At 33.7% G+C, this 12,750-nt stretch overlaps 1 long non-coding RNA gene across 2 annotated transcripts in view; it reads left to right on the top strand.

The window, feature by feature from the left end:
- The window catches only part of LOC111085311, a 151,545-nt gene that overhangs the window by 132,246 nt on the left and 6,549 nt on the right, over positions 1 to 12,750 (top strand). Inside the window, exons 3-4 of one of the 2 annotated variants that reach the window (XR_002610150.1) lie at positions 8,045 to 8,138; positions 11,936 to 12,005. The exons of the other annotated variant lie outside the window; for it this stretch is intronic. This is a non-coding gene — a long non-coding RNA (uncharacterized LOC111085311). Of the gene's footprint in view, positions 1 to 8,044; positions 8,139 to 11,935; positions 12,006 to 12,750 lie in introns of those variants that run through there. 2 annotated transcript variants of the gene reach the window in all.

Raw genomic sequence — 12,750 nt, 5'->3', positions numbered from 1 at the left:
TCGCGACTCTCAGATTGCGAGTCGAGTGCCCTAACCACCTGGCCATGCCGGGCCAAGATTGTGAAGTAATAAAAAATAGTAGAGAAAAATAATTATTCTTGTTAACCGAGTTCTAAAGCAACTGAACTAGCCTATGTGGACTTTTGACAAGAGAAGAGAATTATTTATAGTTTTAGATAAACTATGATATCCTACAGCGTAAAGAATTTTTTATACATACGTTTGACTTGTTTTGAATATATTATTTTAAAACAAGTGTGCTGTCTGTTTATTGTTCGAATTTATCGCCAACAAATGACAGACACTTACTATATAGAATTCGGCCCCATAAACTCTGAGAATCGAAATACCGTGTAATGCAAAATGTTGGATAGTAGTAAGTCAGATTAAGAGAGGGGCATCGTTTGTAGCTGTATTTTGTATGTATGGCGAAATTACTAAAGTTATTTGCCGCTGTCCCTAATTTTGATATACTGACCAGAGGGAGGCTGCAGCTAATCAGCAGCACCCTACCATCCACCATCCACGCTAAGAGATTATTTGTCACTCTTATAACTTATCCACAGTTTAAAATACGGGAATATTTTCTGTTATCGCACGAATTAGAACCTGTAAGCCCCCCAGTGACACAGCGGTATGTCTGCGGACTTACAACGCTAGAAACCGAGTTTCGATACCCGTGGTGGGCAGAACACAGACAGCCCATTGTGTAGCTTTGTGCTTAACTTAAAACAAACAGATAAACCTGTAAAATTATGTACTTTTTAAAAATATTCTCAGCTAAAATTTTTAATCAAAATTTACTGGTCAAATTTCTGAAGTGGATATTAGAAATAAAATTTAAAAACTGCGACGCCCTCTAGCTTGTTTATGTTTTTAATTATTTACGGATTATATGCCGTTTCACCTCTATTTATTTTTTTAATATTAGAAGAACAATACCTTTTCTGATTTAATTTTTTATGTTGTATTTCTACTCATCTTTACTGTGAAGAAAGAAAAAACAAGAAGGAATTTTCAATAGCCGCGGCACTTGAAATTATTTCCCTTTTTTATTACCTATATTTTTGTGTGCCAGCAATACCAAGCGTGGGGCGCGCGTATACCCGATTCGATTGTATTACTCATCAGGATTTCTACCAGCCTACCCTCAAATTGAAATTTTATTCTACGAGACCTTGGGCTTGATCAAATATATCAGTCGAAAGGGTTTAACCTCCTGAATCGAAAACTTCAATTAGATCTCACATCGGTAAAGAGGTGACGGAGCTATGAGCTAAAAGTTTGTACTTGAAAAGAAAAAAAAATTAGAGCTGTTCTATGAGCTGCTCATCCGCAGCTAAATATTAGTTCGCGCAAATAGCCTTGGTGCTTTGGGCTAGTAGATCTTGCCAAACAAAAAAGTTATTTCGAACCCTCACCCCCCAAAAAAAACAACAACAAACAAACATAATACGTATAACAAGAGCATATAAAGCTGCCATAAGAAACAGGACGCTGTCTGTAATGGCTGGTATGATAGTTCAGGAAAAGATGGTGTGACGTCACGGTAGTTGGAGGAAAAGCGAAGAGTGTTCAATAGATATGGATTAAAAAGTTTTTAAAGTTATTCATGTTGTTAATAATCAGATCTCTGCTAGTAGCAAAATACGTGAGTAGCATGTAAACCCTGAATTTACACGATTGATGGCCAACAATCAATTAAGGTGGGCGGCTCTCTTGGTACACAGAACCGGAAGCTAGATTTAATGTCATAGTCATATTTTTTTCTAGGGCTGTCATAGACGTATTACTTCACTGAAAGTTAAAAAAAATCAGTAGTCGAGATACAAGAAAAACTCAGCGAACTGATATATTAAATAGAGTAGATTTGTCTGAGGTATTATATTACTTGTACGCTTCTTTCTTTGTGGTTCCCAATAGCTGAGAGAAAAAGAGCAAGCAGTTCCAGACATATACATATATATATATATATATATAACGTTTTTACTGTATAACCCGAATTTTTGATGTAAACCAGTTCGTTGTCAGATTCTGTATTGAAACCGTCGGGATACCAGAACTTAAGTCCATTGAAAAGTGCGATGTGATTTATAAAAAACTCAGAAGAAATATATTAGACTTTAATGTAAATATACATTACAACAGAAGAGGTAAAAAAGTAATTACTGCTTTTCTGTGTTCTGTAACCACTGATCGTCTAGATTATGTATATTAATTTCCTTTTACTCGTATTGTAAATATTATAGCGAAACTTGCCAAGAGACACAGCTATCTCTTCTTGTATATTTGAGTGATAAAAGTTTATTACACACAACCCTGAAACCGGTAGTTTTAGTTTTTAAAGTTGTTTTTCTTGTTTTAGCATAAAGCTACACAATGGGCTATGTGTTTTCTGTTCACCACAGGGAATAGAACCTCGGATTTTAGTTTGTAAGTCCATAAACTGACTGCTGACCCACCAGGGTACTATTTGTTTGAAACTGTATTTAAGTAGTGTAAAGTGCAGAAAATATTTAGATTTCTGAAAGTGTAGGCAATTTATTTTTTATACTCCCAGTGTAAAAAAAAAAAGAGTAATGATTTATTTGTAATTGTATTTTTAACATCTTTTATGAACAATTTATAACTAAATTAACTGATGTTTAAAAATATGTGGTTAATCAGTTGAAATTTCGATGCTTATACATTCACAACTACTTTCATGAATACTAGTTACAATTTGAATAAACAGTTTTAAACAAATTATGTGTTAAAATATGTTTCCTTCATGTGCTTGGTTTCGTGAATAGGCATTAACGCTATTTTTATATTAAATGACGAAAACAAATGACCTCTTTCAAGTTTCGTAACAGTGACTTGCTCAATGATATAGCATAGTAAAGTACTTCCGGTGTTTTTTTGTTAGTTTTTTATAAACTAGAGGCGATGCAGCTGTAAATGCAGGAAATAAGGTCTCAGGAACTAAAGTATGCAGCTGTAAATGCAGGAAATAAGGTATGCAGTATAGAAGTAAGTTAGTTCTACACGAGTGTTCAACTGACTGACAAAATATAGCAGTTTAAGAAGCACAATAATTGAAATTTAACAGATTTATTAATAATATACAAATATTGATTAATATATCTAACATATAAAAGTACTGTAAACAAGTCTTCATTTAGTGAAATTAGCAATTAATTAGACTAAATATGTTTGAAAAACAAATATTGACTTGTTAATAGGTCTATAAGTTAATCTTCTTGATTTTAAAGCTAAAATTTTAGTCTGTAATCGTCTAAACAATCTGAATGATACATCATTTAAGAGATGTGGAAACCAATGTGTTGATTAGCTATACATCATACACATATCAAATACTCTTTAAGTCTTAATTTTTAATCTGAAAGTACCTTTTCTCTGCCATTGTTTAGCGGCTAAACATCTCAGACTAGCAATCTTTCAAAATGCTGTAAGATAACTACAGATAAACATACGTACATACATACACACACACACAGACTAAAAAAACACCCAGGAGACCCAGTAATGCAGGCGTGCATATAACTAACTATAGAAGTGATGATAAGTGGGCATGTGAAAGACAACACGTTAAAAAAATAAAATTAGATTACAGTGTAAGATGTTAGGGGTTTATGTACTATAATTATTATAAGTTATTTATATAATGAGCATAAAAACTTCCTTGGGATCTAAAATAATACTGATGTTCCCAAATGATTTTCACATTCAAATCATTTCATCAGTTTAGCTTTACTACATTCATATTAGCACGATACAAAGCCTTTTAGGGTTGTGTTAATATTATTGACCTAAAGCATAAGTCTAAAGTTTCACAAAGCGATTTACTCATACTTACAAATATTGATAGAAATGGTTAAAGTTTGTTATGAGGGGAAGTGGCCTATGGCAGGGATTCCCCTTGTCACCAATACTCTTCAATTTTGGACTATAGGAAGCAGCAAAATAAATTCTGTGTCAGCATCAGGGAGAGAGCCAGAGATGCGATAACTAAAGTCGAATTATAAATCTACATTCCTATACAGATGATGTAGACAATATGTCTGAATGCGAAGTAGCGATCATAGAGTTAGCATTGTCTTTCAAAGAGATGGCTGAGGAAAACAACAACAACGACAACAAAGATTGTGAAAGTATGCAGAAGTGATTAGGTTGGAAAATTAAGAAGAGTTAAGTAACATGAATGCTGAATATCTGAATGACTTTAAGTATCTGGGAGCCACAGTGACAAGAGATAATAATATGAAAACAGAGGTGATAAACAGAATTGCAAATAGATTTAAAAGATTCTGGAGCTCAATGGAAATGGTAAGTAAAGGAAGTGTCAGCATAAAATCTAACATTAAAACATACAACATCACTGCAAAACAAGTTGTATTATATGGATGTGAATCATGGTCTCTTACAACACAGTTAAAAAAGAAAGACCGGAATTTTGAGAAGACGTTTTTTAAAAATGAATTTGGGCCAATGTATGATACAGTTGAGAATAGATGAAGAAGATTACTTAACGACAAAAAAAAACTGCCCAAGACTACTATGTTTGGAAGACCACAAGGTAATAGTCCATTAAAAGACCGAGAAAAGAAAGGTGGGGTATTATTACAGAGGACACCTTTGATGTTGGCATAAAAGATGAAGAATGGCCAGAGTTTGCACAGGACAGAGAATGATGGAGAGATTTCGTGAGAGCGGCCAGGAGACGACAGGCCCGGGTGCTATTGGAGTAGAGTTGTATTTTATTTGATTTATAAATCTAACAAATTTAATTGATTTTGAAGTATATATTAATATACTATATTATTTTATATATATATAGTTTATAATATTTATATTCAGTTGAATGTGAACTGGGTAGCAGCTGCCTATTAGTGAAACACTTGTATAATATATTGATGATTGTACAATCTACTGATGCAGCTCAACGGACAACGTTTCGAAAGTCTTCCGCCTTTCGTCTTCAGGTCAGTTTGTGTAAGCTACATAGTGTCCAGCTGGATTGATATGGACGTGCTTTGATTGGTTGTTTGTTTCATGTTAATCTACCTGGACACCATATAAGGCTTACAGTGGCTTGCACAAACTGAGCTGAAGACGAAAGCTTTCGAAACGTTGTTCTCCTCACTTGAGCGGTATCAGTAGATTGTACAGTCACCAATATATTTCTACAACTGTTTCTCTAACAGGCAGTTGCCGCCCATTTCACAGTCAACTTAATATACTATTCTTTAAATTCAGTCTTTTTTCTTAAAGTTATTCACAACGATATCGCTTAGATGATGATCATTTATTACCCTTTGTCGAATGCTATTTTGAAATAAAAAGGTTATATTATACTTTCGTATCTGCTGTATGAAGGACTGTTGCTCGAAACGTTGTCTAACACATTTTTATCAACAATCTGTTTAGCCATTTATTATTTGTCTTCCTGTAAATATTCTGTAATTTTAACTCTTTAAATTGTAGTTCGACGGTCCTACCTAATTGAAAATTAACACCTTAGCCAATTGATGAAAAGAAACCAGAAAAAATATCCTTGTTCTTTTTGTTTTTGTTGATATATGGCAATGATTTGAATTTTTCATTTACGTTTTACAAGTGATATGTGTAATGATATCACATAACAATGTCGTTTAATTTTCGAAAAGAAGTGGTGCCTTTTATTTTTTCATAAACTTTTCTAGCACTTGATTTTCTCGGTATTTGCTTCATACTTATATTACAAGTAAAAATAACGTTAGTTTGTAAATATACAAAATGAATTCAATGTTCTCAGCCTTATACAATAACACGCTGATCTGATAACATTCACTTTTCTCAGGGTTACACCATCGAAACAAATGCGATTATTTTATATTATAAGCTGCATGATTTCTCAGGGTTACACCATCGAAACAAATGCGACTTGGGTTACACCATCGAAACAAATGCGACTTTATACAACACTCATATGGAACATTGCGTCAATTATTTGTCTTCCTGTTTCATCGGATAGCGGAAACTACCAACTCCGAAGTAAACATTGCGACGCCGAACTCTTTCATGCAGCTTATAATATAAAATAATTCATTCAAACATCATTCAAGACTTTCCTTTCTTATCCTTTTTACCATACTGTAGAATACGAACTGTATTTGTAAACACAATCTCAACAAAACTTTGTTTGCACGAAGCTTCACTTAACCTTTAAATTACTAATATAGTTTTTGTACCCTTTTCTTCTAGCGGGCTCCGCCTATTGCACCATACTGATTAATTTTATGTTTTTGTGTGTGAGTCACTCATTGTAAAGAACTGACCAAAACATTTGGTCCAACCACCCATTTCTTATATGAAATACATAGGAGACCCCAGCAGTAATTAGAGTAATTGCTGGTATATTTATTTTGTGTGATTTATATTTTATTATGAAATTTGTCTTCAACAATATCATAGACCCAAAAGTATTTTAATTAATAAATAGTTTAGAAAATTTCTAATTTGAGGGTTAGAATAATTGGCTGAAAAATTATTTCGTAACTTAATTGTGAAACAGCGTTTTTAATGTTCAATTTGTTTATATATAAAACATATATTATTGGATTTATAGGAAGTTGCTTCTTTCTTCATGAAAGACTAATTATTTCATAATGTAATTATTACTTTTCAGGAAATTTACACTATTATACAAAGTACAGCACTATAATTTAGTTCATCGAATTAAGCCTTTGCCTTTCAGACTGTTCTACGAGTTTTTTTAAATAAACTTTAACAAATCCATATTGAATATGTTTTTAAGAGGAGGGACGGTCATTTTTTAATTCGTTTTTTTAGGTCTATATTATATTTCTGTTTCAAAAGGATCACTGGAGTAAAATATTTGGAAATCCACATTACACGTGTCAAAGCTTATCTTACTGGTTGCATTTTCTCCTGGAACATTTACAGCAACACAAGCACAGTCTTCATGTTTGTGAACACATACGCCATGGCTAACTTACCAATTAAACCTAACTGGTGTAAAATTTGAAACTATTCGAGAGACGGAAAATCTTCAGACATATAAATGCTTGCTTCCGAGACCCCTTACTGAACATACTGAAGCACTCGCGATATATATCTGTTTCGTTTTGTCTATGAGCATGACCAACCCTCCTATTTGCTTCACTTTTGAGGACGAGAGGAGGAGTTATCGGATAGGCGGAGCAGCTTTTTACAAGAAAAGATACGATTGGTTCTGTTCTCAGGGAAATGATAATATTACAGTGCAAAAAACGTTAGACTGAACCAAACAATATATCAGATGCTACGCTTTACAGTTTTATTACAAACCTTAAAGTGAAACTAATTAGAGACAAATATTTTAAGACGGTTTACAATATTATAAATATAGATATTATGCAACTAACTACATAAAACTGTAAAATATGATTTTTATAATTTAATAATAATAGTAGAAGAAACAGAGTAATATTTAGTTAGTTTAGGAGATTACTTGTAATGTAGGTCGGAAATTAAACAGATCAATATTGAACTTAACTGACTTTTCAAATATACTTTGCCGAGATTAATTAAACTTTCTTCTCTTGAAAGTAGTTAGATTAGCTCTTCAACTTAAAATCACATTTATTTTCTATAGTAAACATAATGATATATTTCTAAATATTTAAATTTAACTCGTAGCTTAAGTGCAAATAGTATTTTATTTATTGTCATAAATGGGAATGATGACACCTTACAAATTAACAGTTTATACTTACTTACGACTCATAGCCATCTTAATCATATTTGATGTTTAACTGTATTTAAAACACATATGTCTTATCTATTGTATTTTATTATTTTATACAGTTGTATTTTCCATTTAACTATTTTGTTGTTGTTTAAATATAAAGAAGTGTTACATAGCTAGCCACTGCAGCTTTACGCCAAATACCCACCAAACAACAAATAATTGCGGTACACCTTTTTTAAGGAACATTTGAGTGTTTTAGGAAGTGTACCAAATGTATTAAATTATATGTCTATACGTATTGTCTCGAAGGTTTTTCTAGTCCGAAATTCGGGATAAACAGACGAGAAAACCCTACCAATGTCATGAGATTGTTATGAAAGAAAGACCAACTCTAGGGAAGAAGGTAATCTACGTACTTTTACTTCATTAAGTAGTTGTATGTTGTAAAAAAATCAATGGTTAGACGTTAAAGTTCTTAAGACTGTTTATGCAAGTTAACAGTATACACTATATTTCAAAAAGCATTCGTAGAACATAACACTAGCTAGCAATATTGAATATATACGTGAATTGCATGGTTCACTGTTACATCGGATGTATGAAGATCAGCTCACAGACCTTCAACGAGGAATTGTCATTGAGTGAAATATTGTTCCTATGAGCGTCAGAAACATTTTAGCCCATGTAAAAATACAGAAAAGTGAGCCTACACAGTAACTGTGTACAGGGAGCTCCATGCTGCTAAATCCTATGGATTGGCTGTAGCCTATAAGTTGTTCATCACAGTTATGAATGCAAAACTCTGTCTCTCTTAGTGCCTTCAACATCGAAATTAGGGTGGAGAATAGCAATAAAACGTCATGTGAAGCGATGAAGTCTGCTACATACTGTGTCCTTTGAAGTCTGGGTTTAATAACCTATAAAGTGCTTTGAATGTGATTAGTGTCATCCTAATCATAATATGTGGGGGTTGTAATGTGGTTTGGATCCATGTTAGCTAGTTTGGACTCTGTGGTAATGCATTACTTGGATTAATTCATCTGTGGGGAATTATCATGTTACTTTCATAATGATAACTCACCAATCATATCGCTCTGTCCAAAATTACTTATTACAAATATCGTCCAAAATCTTTCTTGGCCAAGCGCCAGCACTTCAACCTCAAACCATTTAAACTACTCTGTGATGTTCCGAAATATCGCCTAAGGAAAATTAAGGACAAATCCAGAAACGTCATAAACTCGGAGCTTTATTTGTGACTGATGCCGTAATGTTAAATTTGTTTGTGTATAAAACATATAGTACATAACCATAAGCGAGGGAAAAAAAGAAACAAAGACTATAAAAGTATGTAGAAGTGATGAGCTTGGAGAATAAATGAGAGTAATGAGCATGAATATTGGATATGTGAATGAGTTTCAGTATCTGGGACCCACAATGACAAGAGTTATTTTAACATGAAAAAGACCAACAGGTAGACCGAGAAAAAGATGGCGTGATAATGTTGCAGAGGACGCTTTTGATGTTGGTATTGAAGATTAAGAACGGTCAGAAACGGTACAAGACTTCTAATACAAATATCATAAAAGCAAGAAGAATGAGCTTGGCAAGCATGTTATCAGAATGGAAGACAAAAGACTTTCCAAGAATACTATGTTTGGAAGACCAAAAGGTAAGAGACCATTAGGAAGACCGAGAAAAATATGATGAGATAATGTAGCTAAGGACGATTTTGATGTTGGTATTGAAGATTAAGAACGGTCAGAAACTGTACAAGACTTCTAATACAAATATCGTAAAAGCAAGAAGAATGAGGACGATTTTGATATTGGTGTAGAGGAATCACTTCAAGCTATTGTATTATGTAAGAAAATCACTGTTAATAGTATATTTTGCTTTAGTGTTAAGCTCAAATCTACATAATGTGTGCTGTGCCAACCATGGGTATCAAAGTCTCGTTTTTAGCTTTATAAGTTTTCAGACTTACTTTTGAGCTACTGGGAGGGGGGGGGGCTTTTAATAACAAAAGTGACTGAGTAGTTGTATGCACCATAAACAAAATTCACTGGTTAATATTTTCGTTTTACGAGATTCTTAATAAATTGAATTACGTAGATAGAAAGGCAGGGAAATTCGTCATATTTTTACTTACTAGTTTTTCAAACTCTTAACTCGAGAGAAAATTTTTTCTCATTATAAGTGTAGTCTCATAATCTTCGAGGAACTATTGTACCATTTGGAGTTTGAAAGCATGAAAGTTCAGGTGGAAAGTTTTTCAAGCACTGGTCTTTAGTGTGTTACACGAGTATAAATCCTATGGAAGGACGCTCTATGCGAAAACACTACAGCAAGACTCAGTGTTTCAGTAAGAGTTGTATGAAAGACTTTGAAGAAAGTACGTGAAACTCTTACTTAATCGAAGTAGTTAAAGTAGAGAATCAAAACTCTCTAAAAATTATGTTAAGTATCTTAGGGCATGTTTGTTATGAAATAGATGATGATTGAGTACACATTTTGCAAATGGCCTATCTGAAAATACAGGGTATTACCTTGAGAACAGAAACATAAACATTAACACTACATGGTCTCATTTGATGTGTACCTGCTCGAAAACCACTACTGAGAAAAATTTAACAAAATTTGAAGTGGGCATCGGACTACTCATAGTGGAAAGAACAAAGCTGGAAATGTGTGTTATATAAAGACGAGTCTAAGTTTGACAACAACCAATGACGGTTTGTTTGCTCGTAGAGACGATAACAGTATTACAGTTAATTTAGAAAACCTACAGTAATACATAGTGTGGAATCAGTACAAGATGGGGGGTCGCAACCAACCAACGATTTTGTGGTCTATACAAAATTCATGGCACCCTGACTGATGAGAAGCACATTCAGATTCTGATCCACCTTCTCAGGAGCACGTCTTACCAGGCGGGGTACATCTTCCAGCAAGACAATGATTCCAAGCATATAGAATATGGTGATGTTATATCTTGACGGTAAAGAGGCCGATGGACACTCACAATCATTATCTGGACATCTTGAGGTTGTACGAGCTTATATAAAAACTGAGAAGGTAAAAAGGCGACCAAACAACTTGGTTGAATTGTGGGAAGCAATACAGAGTACATTCTTAGATTGATAAACTATATAGTAGAACATGGTGTAATGATCTAAGTAAAGCAAAGGCTCAATATGAAATAATAGTGTATTGTACAACTTGTTCACTTTTCTTTTCTATTGTCTGTGATAATGTTTTGTGCTGGGTATAAACTCACCATCTAGTTGTCGTTTGTTACTCCATTGCATGTTTATCGCTTGTGTGTTTCCCTAACTATATCCATTAGTGCAGACACAGTACTTTCCTATGTCACCAACACAGACATTTGACTAAGTCAAGATAAAGTGGTTCTTGTTATAAATATAGTCTCAATCTTCTTCGGAAAGCTCTTACAGCATTTGAAGTTTGTACGCACGAAAGTTCAGGTATTATATACTGCAGCCTTTGGTATTGCAAATTTAACAGAGATCCTCCTTTTATCGTTCGTCCATATAATGTTTTATTAAAAGTTATTCAGTTTTAAAACGTGCCCAACCATTTCTAGATTCAATGTATGTAAATGTATAAAGATTCCTTTAAAATAAAAATCGTAATAATTTAAAAGCCTGACCAATTTTTATTGAGGAATTAATGATACATTAGATATGTAGATAAAAGGAGAAAGGGGTTGGAAATTCATCAAAGCTTTACTTAACTAGTTTCCCATAGCTTTTGACCTGAAAGAGTGTAGTTGAAAACCTCATAGCGGCTCAAGTGGTTTCACGTCGTGTGACCCATTTTTCTAGCAAAAGTTCTTTATGAAGAAAAATTGTAATGTCACTCCGAGCTTTTCCATGTTTTTGTTATGAACATACATTATTTCTATGGTAATAATAATAATAATAACAAAATAAAATAAACAGATATTACAAGATTTTGTTCGAGTTAACTACATTGATTAATTCTCCTTATAAGAGATCAAGTCAACAATGTTTCGAATGTCAGTCCGTCAATACTCATAAAATGTAATCAAAACACATAAGTTAGTGTTATATATAGAAAGAAAGAGAGAGAGAGAGAGAGAGAAGAGGTTGAAGCAAAGAAACAGAAGTAAAAGTTCAACTAAATTTCATACTTTCTTGACATTTTGACACAAAGATTCCAATACTAATTTCGTCACCTTCACGTGCACTCATCAGACCGAGGAAGACACATGAACAAGCCGATCCTGCTACCGGAGTCTATGTGTCAAAGTTCCAAAAAAGTGAGGATTTTAGCTTCATTTTAACTAATATACCACGCTATAGTATACTCATCTCTAGTATCTATCTATTTATCTGTTTGTCTGTCTGTTTGTTCGTTATCTAACTACCCCTAGGTCGCTGGGCCAATCTTAAACAAACTTTGTGCGATGATAGTTGGAACAAGGGGCATGTTAATGGGGTTCACAACCTCTTCACCCCCATTATTGCTGTTATTGAGCATTTATTATCGTTGACGTAAGTTAGCGTTACGTACATTCACAGATGGCGCCACGTCCTTACACCAACAACAGAATACTTTATTAAATTTTCTATAAAACACATACACACAGTGCTTGGGAAAGGGCACACAAACGTCTTATATATATCTCAGAGAGTGCACTAGCATTCTCTATGGAGAGTTACAATGAAAAATATCCGCTATTATTTCAATACTGCATAACTGAGCTGAAGTTTCAACTCTAACAGAAACCATAAGGCTTATATGACGAGCCGTTTCTTGAGTTATACCCACTTCCTATTTTGACATTTGAATTTTGGCCCATAAAACACTTTTGTGGCCAATCACCGTCAATTACTTAATCACGTGAAACACTGTGGAAGAACATTAAGAGCTGTGTGTTGAAAGCGGGTAACAGAAAGCACCCCTACCGCCACTAATTTGGCTGCTACCTCTTCCTATAATGTCAACCTGACCATTGCACAGTGACC

The sequence above is a fragment of the Limulus polyphemus genome, unplaced genomic scaffold, assembly GCF_000517525.1.
Source record: "Limulus polyphemus unplaced genomic scaffold, Limulus_polyphemus-2.1.2 Scaffold326, whole genome shotgun sequence".
Taxonomy (NCBI): domain Eukaryota; kingdom Metazoa; phylum Arthropoda; class Merostomata; order Xiphosura; family Limulidae; genus Limulus; species Limulus polyphemus.
The sequence above is the reverse complement of the archived record's forward strand: the minus strand, read 5'-3'. Positions and strand labels throughout refer to the sequence as shown.